Consider the following 11,884-nt stretch of genomic DNA (forward strand, 5'->3'; position numbering starts at 1 on the left):
TAAAAATGCATAGCAAAACATTGTAGATAACAAATCATGGTTTAAATGACACTTAAATGACATGTAGTTTTAATGCACCTTTTGGTTCTAATTCATATCTAGAATGTATTACTGAAAGCTTAATCAAAATACAATGGGGTAAATTTGGATCACGGAAATACACTGTGGTGTAAAGGATTCAGACCTGTGACTGCTCATGGCACGAAGCTGAAAAGCTGTTATCTAGTGTTAAATTGCTACATGAGACTTTACAGCTGCTATGTGTGGGCCGTAGCAGTTTTATGAGGCTTGAACTGGCTATTCCTGTCTAAGTGTACACAATTGTAATGTCATTAAATAGAAGAGACATTCTAGATACTTCTTGTTTTCGTTACAATACCAATAGATAGAACTTGTTATCCTATATCCATGTTCTTAATGTTTCTGAAACCGGATGATAGAACAGTGGATGCATTCATTGCGCCATGGATCTCTGCTTGGGAGATTTGTTTATACCTAAACAATTTCACTGAGAAAATAAGAAGGTCAGAATAGTGAAAAGTTACTTGTAAAAATGCTTGTAAAGTAGGTGTAACTTAGTCATTAGGGATCTCCTTAACCAAAGCATTTTTTGTTGTGGTTACCATGCCTTCTCATACTTGAAAAACAATTTACGAATGGCTTCTATTATTTTATAGCTGAAACATGGCAAAACAACCATACAGAAAACTGTTTCTGTGCTGTGTTTTCTTGGCTTTCTGTGCCCAGAGAGCCAGTTGGTCCCTAGCTAAACTGCCCATTCCTGATTCCTCTGCAAGCAGCAGTTGCAAAAAGCTTGCCTAGCACTGGGAGCACACAGCTTGGACTCGGGGTCTGGCCTTGCTTTTGAGCTCCACTACAGACTCACTCGGATTCTGTCATCCTCTGTAACCTCGCTGTGTTTCAGTTTCCTGTTTGTAAATGAAGGCTAATAATTCTGAACTTTCTGAAGGGAGGAAGGCATCCCAATCCTTAGGAAATGCTGTTATTCACAAGGGGCTGTCATATTTGATGTGCTGTTAAGAATGTGTTACCAGGCAAGAGTTTAAACCCTTTGCATTTAAGTGTGACCCTTTTTTATTGTATGAATCTGGTCACCTGTTATCAAGTCTGATGGCTGAAGAAAAACTTGTATGCAATAAGTGAACTAAAAATCGGGACTAATTTATGCATCAGGACAATTCAAAACTCATATCTGCTGTGATATTTCACAGGTTTAGTAATGTTGGGGAAAATATAATTTATGCAGAAGTGATTTATTTAATGCTGCTGTACACTTTGTAGTAGAACCTAAGAGCAGTTAGAGTCATCATGCTTATTGTGAAATGGTTGCTTACATATGATTCAAGTGTGATTGGTAAGTGTTATACATATTTTAGGATGGTATCATCGTTAATGACTTCTTAAACATAAAAAAAGGATTAAATGTTTTTATTCATGGTAAAGTTTTTATAAAAATGAAAATCTTTGATCTCTCCAGAAGTAAAGCTCCCTGTGATATTGAATTTATTCAGTATAAAAACCACAAAAAGGAATAGTCATACTGTTTCCCTTCTCTACCGACAGTGTCCACACTGGTGAGACTGCCTTTCAGAGCCCAGGGCTGAGTGATGTGAGAATGATTACTGGTGTGCTGATTAAAGAGAGGGAGACAGTTTCTAAGACTTGCTGACAGGTTTCTGTGCAGCCTTGCTCCCTATTTCAGTATAAAAATGGGTACTGAGGCAAGGCTGCTGGTCAGACTTCAGAGGAGTTGGGTGTTGTGCTAGACCGGGAGAGCCCCCAGAAGGGTTTTACAAAACTCTCTCCAGCTACAGTCCTATGGTCCTCCACTTTAGTCTGCTCCTTGTTATTGCACTGTGTGTCTTATGTAAGTCCTGAGATCTAGTTTGGTATGGATTTTTTTTCTTCTGATTCGAATCTGAGAAATACTTAATGGTGTTTATGGGTGAAGGCTCAGGCTCTCAGCGGCTGATACCACGGGAATTTTATCTGTAAACATCTATTTCTTCATGGTCCTACGTAAAATAACAATAACAGCAATGGAAAACTGTGAATGCACTACTCTGTTTTGATGAACAGTTGAATGTGCTCCAAAGTTTCATTTTTTTAATGAGATGGTGTTGTAATGGAGTTCCTGCAGAGAAGGAAGTCATAACATTCGTGGAGGCGGACGTGCTCTCCATCAGCCAGCCAGCTTTGCACTGAGCAGCTCTGATTTTTGTAGCGCCTGTGTGTTGCAGAGTATCTCATTTTAAGCATATCAATTCATATTTTGCATATTTTATCTGTGATGTCTAAAAGGAAAGGTTGCAATGCAGAACTATCCTTGTGTTTGTGTCTGATGTTTGAGGAGTGATATATGCGGAGGGAGAGGTTTACTTCCACTACACTGGAAGCTAAAGAGCATAGTTTGTTCCTATTGTCTGTAAAAGAGCTATACACTTATTAAGAAAGTGTTGCTAGTTGCTTAAGTGTTTCAGATGAACTGATCTTTCTCTAAATTGTAATTCTTTCTGTCCTAATGCAAACTGTGAGTTTGTTGGTTTGGATTCGGTTGTTTGTTTTTTTTTAATCCACTACAGCTTTATTTTGGGATGCTAAGATGGCTAGCAGTATATCTGCAAGACTGTAATATTCTTTGGTGGGTAAGACATTGGAGAGGGTTGCAGTCCATGCCTTACTCTGCTGTTAGGCTGTGGTGTAAATACAGGCAAGCTGCTCCTCTTCCCATTGTCTCTGTTTCCCTGTCTGTTAAATGGATAATGCCACTGACTCCTGCTGCAGACTGCTTCAGGATTTGCTGATGGAAAATATTGTTTGACATCATTAAAATACATCTCTAAAAACAGATCTGTCAAATTACATTTAAAAGTAATGTGTCTGTTTCTATGGCTTATTTTGCAGACCCTTCTTAATTTTTTCATTGATAGAGTTTTCTTAGAGGAAGTGATGGAAATCAAGACAAAGCTCTCTCAGTTTCCAGTGTTCATTTTTAACTGCAACCTGGCACCTCCCTTTACCTTACTCATTCCAGAAGACAGGCTTCATTGTATTGCTGTGCTGGCTGCAAGTGCCCACACAGAAAATTAACTAGAAGGTAAACTTGCTAAACTAGTAAGTGTTTAATAGGTCACCAACTCTAGAGATTACTAGGCATGGCTGTTTGGTTTATTTCCCTTAAATGTCGGGCTGGCTTGATCACTCACTGTGCAGTCCACTTGTCTCCACTTTAATAATCACTCTTATTTCCAAGTTGTTCCTGGATCCCATGTCACATATCCTCTGACCTCTCCAATGCAGGAAAAAAGACTTTCCTTGAGGCTTCCCATATTTCTTCCTTGTGTGGACTTAAAACACCAAATCCACAGGAATAGGGCCAGGAAGCAATGCTGGTATGATCTTACAGATAAAGTGAATGGAAAGCCAATCGTACTGCTTCTCATTAACACAGAACTTCTTAAACAGATAATTTTGCTTGCAGTTATTTTGAGAAACAGTTGCATTGAATAGATGTGCTCAGATGCTAACTCTACATCAGTTTAACCAAGACTTAAAGTTACCTTTAATCTGCATATTGCAGATGCCGATTAAATCAATACACATCACCTCTTAAATTGATATGAGCTGCAGGACATACAAAACTGCACTAATTTAAAATGCACTGATTACTGTTAGACCTGTCAGGCTGATTAATCTTATCAGGTGGACCAATTGATAGTAAATATGTGAGTGCTTGGAGTCCTGAGTGGCTATCTAGAAATGCACTCAGAAATGCTTTGTCAGTCATTAACTAGCTTTCACTTACTGCAGTATTAAAGTTAACAACTTCCTAAATGCCATGCAGGCTCTGTTATGTAGTTTTAATCTGATTAGGAGCATATGAATAATTTAGCATGCGATTAAACCATGTAATTAATTTGTTCTATGGTAATGAACTGTTAAGTAATTTCATTAGTCTAGGGTAAATACCAAGGTCTTGAACTTAAATTTTACATCTGCTTGAAGATGTTTTTTCCTGGAAGAAATGCTTGTTATATTTAAATGCTATTTAAAATTAAAACCCTGCTCCCTCTGATTTCCTGCAATTGCTCTTTGTTGAGGCCTGGAAGGCAGGTTTGGGTTCAAGGTGATTAGAAGAAATTGAGGATGTTTTGTTCAAAAATGCTCATCTCTAACCAAATTCTGGTTCACCTGAGATCAACATGAGTTTCATAATTTTGAAATAGAGTTTGGCAGTAACCGAGCTTTTTTGAACAAAGCATCTTCAATTCCTTTTAATCACCTTGAACCCAAGCCTGTCTTCCAGGCCTCAAGGAGTCACTTCAGGAAATCAGAGCAAGCAGGATTTTCATGTTACAAAAAAGCTCCAAGAGATGAGGTGTATTTATTTATAATGTGTGCTGAAGCCTGATTAAATTTGCCCAAGATAGTAGTTTTCTAATTGGAGTGATAGGCAGATAGTAGCACACAGGAGAAGGCTTGCAAAGAATATGCCAACTAGAACAGTGGAACTGGCCTGCTGTGTATCAACGATCCAGCAGCACATATAAGATGGTTATTTATTTTTAAGCATGAGATTAATGTTTGTTTTCCATCGTGTTCCAGCCTAAACTCCCAGTGATGTCACTTACGTTGCTTTCCATCACAATTCCTGTGCTCTGTAAATTCTTCATAATTTCTGTAGGTGCTAAGCTATCTGGCAATGCTAGGAGAATTACTTAGCAACATTTTCATGTTAAATATATAATCTTGCCTGTTTAAAATCAGATGTCTTTCACTGCTTTGATGGATTGGGTCTACACTGATGAAGTCCTGATGGGATTTGAACTTGGTTGCTAACAAGACGCTGAAGAGTTTTTGGTTTGTGTTTGGTTGGTTTTTTTTTAATACTGGTATGAAATTTTCTTATGGCACTTGAAAAATCATTTAATCTCTTTATGTAAAGTCTGAATGTGACATGTTTTTGAGTAAAACCATGTTCTTTTAGTACAGATTACTAGGGTATTGGTTGTAGATACAGACTCAGCTATTTCTTTTTACTTTCTTGACATGATATTTGATATTAAATTGATGCATTACATTTCTTAAAAAAAGATTAGAATATACTTTTGCGCACATAGAGGAAGTTTCTCACTTTTCTTTGCAATTGATTGTACAAATAGCAAAGCGAAGATCAGAATTTTGTCCCTTGGATGATTTATCCAAATAATAATAATTAAAAAAAAAAAGGAGTGGGAAAAGCCTCAGAAGAATTACCAATGTCGCTGAGAAAGTGTTTATAGCCTGAAAAAAAATTACCATTCTCTTAAACAGGCCTGAATCCTCTTCCTTAATGATACAATTATATGTAAAGCTGAGTATCTGCTCAGCAATTCACATCTGCATGATATGCAGCTAAATGTTGCAATTTCTTTCAGCTGAGGTGCATCTATTTTGCTACTTTGGTCTGTTTGGGGGGGCTGAAAGGCAAACAAGCAATTAAGTCTTTTCCAAGTTCAAAATTTTCTGTCTGTAGTAGACAGAAAATTAGAACTGTAACTGCAGTCCTCTTTTAGGAATTGTGTTCTGATGGAGAAATCTACTGGTCTTACAGCTAAGATCCCCTCTCTCTCTGTACCTTGTCCATCAGATTACTGCTGTCAAAGTATTACAGATTTTGTTGTAAATGAAGAATTGATAGGCTATATGCCCCATCCATCCTGAGACTTCCTAGCCCAGTTTTTGGAGTATGACTTTAAATAGCTTTCAGTACAAGGCCAGAGCAATGTCTAAAGTCTGGATTCACTGAAGGGCTCCTTAACCACATCCAAGAACTGATAACCATTTGGCCTGTTACCAGTTTAAATCAGAGTATTAGCTGACACATCTGACCATGGGAAAAAGAAACCAGCTGAAGGAAAAGCATTGAAGGTGCCTATTACGATAGAGATAGAAATAAATTGGGTATTGAAATGAAGATTTCATATAGTCTCTATTCCAAAATTAAAAGTTTATGTAGGGAGAAAAATAATTTTTCTAAATCCAAAGTGAGCAATTAATTTAATAGACTCCATTTGCAATTTTAACACTTTCACACTTGAAGCTATTATAAATTAATTAGCTTACATAAAGATCTAATTAATAATACAAAATAGCCTCATTTCCAGTTTTAGTTTCTAATTACACTGTACCTTTTAATAGTCCTCAAATTTGCATCAAAACATGCATAATAAATGCAGCTTTATGCTATAGTCCTTCATTGTTTCCCAGTGGGCCTATCTTTTGTTGTTAGGTTTTGGACTTTTTTTTTTAATTGAAATTTGCCCTTTGTGTTTTTTGGATTTCTTTTATTTGAAGTACATAATTTCTGCTTCTGTGGTATCATTCCTTGTTCTTTTCATATCCATGACAGTGGCACACAGTAAGTGACTGGTATGTTATTCATATCAACTGAGATAATTAATACATCTGAGTATATAGTTTTGACAAGGGTTCTATAAAAACAGGCGTTTGTCCGAGGGCTGCTGATGACTTAATCAAGCTGTAATATCAGCAAGCAAGGGAAGAGGGCTTTAGGTCCACTGCAGTTTTAGATTCTGTTGATTGGAAGGGCTGAAACTAATTTCAGTTGCAGAATGACTCCATCCTGTTGGCACTCAGGGGAACGAGGGTAAGCAAGCAAAGTGATTTCAGCTATGCGTGATTGGCCAAACCGGCGTGAATGTTTTTAGGCAAGCAGAGAAGGGTTACCCCTTGGTGTCACTGGTCCTGCCCTGAGATAAATGGTAAGAAATGTCCACACTGTGAAAAATAAAGGCCTTTCACCCAGAAAAGTTGTGTACGAGTACGTGCATACGCATTTTGTAGTTGTAATAAAGATGATTCAGGACAGACCTGGAGAGCCTGGAGTTACCATTTCCTTCTCAGCATTTGATCTTATTTAGTGGTGGATCTGTTGGTGTATATTCGTCTGCATTGCACACTCTTGTGCCTTTGCCAGTTTGTGACCTAATGGAATGATGAAACAGCAATGTATGGAAAAGCTCTTCAGATTAATCTTTAACTCAGTAATTTTGTGATTTGGTTTGCAGCAAAGAGGCTGCCTTTGGCTCTGTACTAGCTGCATATGTGCTGCTGTGGCAAGCAGTGCTAAATTGGAGGACGTTACCAGGGGAAAAACTCTCTCATATTTGGAGTACTGTATTAATGGCGACGGCAAAAGCAGCAGTGCCTTCATAGGTGCAGTTCAGTATCCTTGTCCTCCCCCTTCCTTCCGGTCCTTTCAGGTTCAGGAGCTATCTGAAGGTCAAGATCTCACTTCAAACAAGTTTTGTTTATAAGCAAAACTCCTTATGGTTTACTCCAAGTGTTAACATTTTTACCTGACCAGAGTAGATGCAAACCACTCAGTATGCTGTGACTAAACTGTTTCTTTTCTCAAGGAGTTTCTTAGCCCAGTTTTGCCTGTTTATGCTATGTTCACATCCCACTGGAGAGATGTCGTGTTTAAATTCAGTTGTGATTGACCTTACTCCAACATTGCTATAGAAAAAGGCCAAGATTTTTTTTTTTATCCTTTTTATAACTCCTGGCTCCCTTTCCGTACTGAAGCAATTAGCCTGAGCTGACCTCTAGCCAAATGTTTCTGTGGTCAAGTTTCAGCTGGCTTGAAGACAGTCAGCTGCTGTAATTTTTTTTTTATCCCCCTGATTTTAGCTCTCTTCATTCTTACAAGCTGCTGGAGTTGGGTAGGATATAGACTATTATTCTTTAGAATAGAGTGTATTACAAACACTGAATTATTTTTTTTTCTGTTAAATAAGAGAGATTTTAAAAGTGGCATTTGTCTTTCATATGCATATGAGGTAGATGTTGGGAGGTAGATAGTACTAGATTATGAAAGGTCAATTTTGTCCTAATGCCTACAGGGAAGCTGTCTCTTGCTAGGTTAACACTGAAGCCTCTGGACAATACTGTTCTGTTGACAGCAGGTTTTCAAGAGTGTCTTAGAGGAAGGGCAGCAGGTGGTTATGGGATGGATTTGTGAGAGAACTTTCTGCAAGGCAGTGGTTGTCTGATGGTGGTGCAGGTAGGACTTCATAGGACCCTTCTCTCAAAATATTTATTCTGAACCACCAAAAGTCGTATCATGATGGGGCAACTCCTGTTTTGCACCAGATTTTCTCCCACAAGACTGGAGCTGTGGTAGTGTAGATGTCTCTTGACCTCAGATACCACTAGAAGTGGTCATCATAACTGCAGCCCAGCAGAGCTTTTGGTATTTGTGCTGGATGCACAGACGTAGTCGCTGATGCTTCACACCCCTTGCAGACTCCATTTGCCTGAGTGAGGCCTGGAGTACAAGCCCTATTCCAGGGACTCTCAGTTTGAGCTTCAAGGATGTAGCGCAACTTGCACTTTACAGAGGCCGTTGCACAAAGGGCGTAGCTTGATGCATCCATGTTTTCAGATGAGAGAAGTTACTGTTCTTGAGCTCAGTCCTGTCCATATTGGGTATGTTCAGAGTACACTAGCTGTACACATATTTTTCAATGACACAACTTGTCTGGATGGATAATGCAGTGGAAGATCCCATATGGTTTTAGGCAGAATAGAGACACTTTGTTTTGTCTTGCTAAGATGTTGTATTTGTGAGAATCCACTGAAGGAGCATAATTTGTTTCTATACTACATTTTACTAGCAAAAAGGCAAGGGATGAAGCAGCAATTTTGATAATATTTGAGGTTTAGTAATGCAAATTAATCCTGTGCCCTGTTTCAGTTGTTTTAGTCAAGCTCTGTGGCTGACCAGGGAAGGGAAGGGTGAGGAGGGAAGGGCAGCTGGGTCCTCCCCTCCACACTCGCTGCTTACTCCCATGTCTGTACTGCCCCGGTGCTGCTCCTGGGCTGTGTCTTTGTGGAGTCCTGGTCAATCTGGTTAGCAAACAGGTTCGTTACAATAAATGTTTATGGATTAATTTTAACTGGAACAGTTTCCTGTGGAGTTCACTTCATGCAGGTATGTAAACAAGTCTGCCAGCTCAAGAGGAACAGCAGTACTGGAATGGAATTGTTTTCAACTGCAGTAGCAAGACCTTACTGAAGTGCAGCATGTTTGTTGACCTCTGTGATGTGTTTCCAGGCTCCTAGGTTGGCACTCCAGCTGTCAACCCTCTCTTCCTGGAAGGAAGCTGAGATGGCCGCCAGTCAGGGGTGCAGGGATGGAGGGAATAGCTGTGCTGTGACAGCTGCACATGAGAGCCAATCCTGGTCCCGTGCAGTTATGAAAATGAAATGGTGTGCTCAGAATGATGAACTCAGATGACATTTAGTGTCACAGGAGAACTCCCGTGACAGTTCAGGCTTTTCTTGTGCTGTTACTAGCCAGGAAGAAGTAGGAAAGCTTGGAGAAGAGTGGTAGGAAGATTAGCAGGGCTGGCGGACATGGGAGAACAGGAAAATGTGAATATGGAGGCATCATGGGATAACTGGGTACTGTGACAGGCAGAGAGCAGGAGGTTTGTAAATAAAGTGACATTGTGCTCAGGCCTGTGAAAGAGAACACAAAACTTCAGGGAGAAAGTGGAAGGGCTGAGGGGGAGGGAAGACTGTTTGACAGCGAATAAATTGTGTAATAAGAGAGGAATTGGCAAATACAGAGACATATTTTTGTGGAAGATTTATGAAAAAGAGACAATGAGGATCCTTTAAACAAGAGTAGAGATGAAGCAGGAGGACCAGTTGAGCTAGCTGAAAATGTAGCTGATCTCAGATGAACTTCATGCTGTGCCACTGGGTCTCTCTGAGAGGAGGATTTTTGGCCTGTGATTTACTTTATTAGCTTTTTCCCAGCTCTCTGCACTCCAGCAGCTGCAGCTGTCACTGCTCCTGGTCCTGCTCCCCAGGCTGCCTCACTCCCACAGTGCCCTGAATCCTCACTAACGCATTTCTGTACCCCTTCTTTCCTCCCTGTCCACTGAGAACAGGGGAGTCACCGTTGGAGAGACCCGTGTCTGCTTGGCTAGGGGAAGGCCCTGCTAGTCCCTGCCTGGTCAGTCCACAGAGTTCCTCCAGCTCCTCTCTCCATGTAGCTGGCCCACACTTACTTAGGCTGGCCCAAGTTTGCCTGGGTAGTGCTGCTGGGCATCCTTGCCCTGATGTGGGTGCAGTAGGGAGCATCTCCTGGTTTGCCTTTGCAGGTCTGCCTTAGGCATTGCTAGTCTAGAGCAGTTTGAATAAATGCCTCCTATGCCGAGCCTGAAACATGAGAATTATTAAGCAGTTGCATTAATGAGGATGTGAGAAATACCTTCTGATTTTCAAGTTTTGTATGGAACAGCATGAATGAGAAATCTGGAGTTCGTAATGGTTTTGATTTCTGTAGTGTTATTCATTCTGTTCTCTTAGGGTAAGAAAATTGAGGGAATTACCTTTTAAATTCAGCATTACCATGTTTTATGTACTCTGCATCCTTGCATTTTACAGTTTTTAACCTAATTCAGACTTTGCTAACTCTACTAGGAAACTGACTAGTTTTTGACACAGAGATTTGATAGCATGAGTTGTTAATTGGTAACACACACTTAGAAATTGTTACATGTTGTTTGGACACTCGTGATTTAATCTCCTTTTAGATAAAGAAAGCAAATCTCTAATTGAAAACAGTCCAACATAGAATCAAGGTCTGTCATATGGATTTACTGTCAAATGTGAAAGTGGAGCTAGTATTCTCTCTCTCTCTCTCTGCTGTCTCATTGAATAGGGGTGTCAATGTATCTTGGTAGTTTTGTGCCACAGAACAAAAAACTGCTTCCTAACTTGTTTCAGCATCAGTCCTCATTTTAACATCTGTGTTGCAGCATCTCTGGTAACGTCTGTGGTTGTAAATGGTCGGGTCGTAACCATGGTACGTATGCTTTCCCCATACTATCTGTGAGGGGAAACCTCATGAGGTTTTGGGAGCAAGGTACAATTCTGTGCAGTAGGCTGCACTGTCTGCAAGTCCAGCACAGACCAGCTTCTGCCCTTCATTGTTGTTACCAGATTTTGGTGATAATGGCAGGAGCAACGTAGTGCCTCAAAACAGGATCGTGTGATGGGATTGTAGGATGTGTGTGTGTGTGGCACAGGTGAATTAGGTAAAAGGAGGAGTGTGCTTTTGGGGGAAGCTGTAAAGGCTTGTTGGTTTATGCTAGGATTTTAAGGGTTTGAATGCTTGGAGATTGTAAAGGCTTTAGTGGGTGTGCTCAGGTCTCCATCAGAAGGTTCTCTCTCAGAAATGACATAGGTAAAAGTGAGACAGTCTCCAGGGCAGCCCCCCAAGAGCAGAGTGGCTGAGCGGGGGCACCGGGAGAGGTGCTTACGGTTGTGCAGGGTGCCAATAAGGAGCAGATCAGAGAATTAGCCTGGGTTACTCTCATTCTTGGAGCCCCACAACTGCTGCTGCCCTCTCTGCTCCTGGCGTGCTGCCTGCCATGGGCAGTGGCCATAGGTACGGAGAAGGTGCTTTTCTGCTAACAGCCATTTCTGGTGTGGGAGCTGGCCTGTGGAACTGCATCACTTCTCTCAGCTTTACTGCATGTAGTTGTAGACTTGAGAAGGGTTGTACTTGTCAGGGGAAGATGAATACAGCTTCACAGGAGCATTAATTGGAAAGGGGATCATCGCATGTTTGTTCCCTGAAGGAGTACAGTTCTTTTCCTACTTTCACATTTAACCTGTGCTAGTCATTGGGATCCATCCCCATGTGGCCACTCCCTGGAAGCAGTCTAGAGATTGACAATACTTGTTTTTTTCCTCTCTCAATATTAAATGAACTACAAATGCATAAGCTAGTTGTCTTGTAAATATAGTATATACTCTCTGTCCTAGACTGCAAGATGAT

At 40.4% G+C, this 11,884-nt stretch overlaps 1 protein-coding gene across 4 annotated transcripts in view; it reads left to right on the top strand.

The window, feature by feature from the left end:
• The window catches only part of GHR (growth hormone receptor), a 162,063-nt gene that overhangs the window by 78,983 nt on the left and 71,196 nt on the right, over positions 1-11,884 (top strand). The gene's annotated exons all lie outside the window — the stretch shown is intronic.

This window comes from Pipra filicauda, unplaced genomic scaffold (genome assembly GCF_003945595.2).
Source record: "Pipra filicauda isolate LSUMZ 115617 unplaced genomic scaffold, ASM394559v2 scaffold86_size2582843_pilon, whole genome shotgun sequence".
Taxonomy (NCBI): Eukaryota; Metazoa; Chordata; class Aves; order Passeriformes; family Pipridae; genus Pipra; species Pipra filicauda.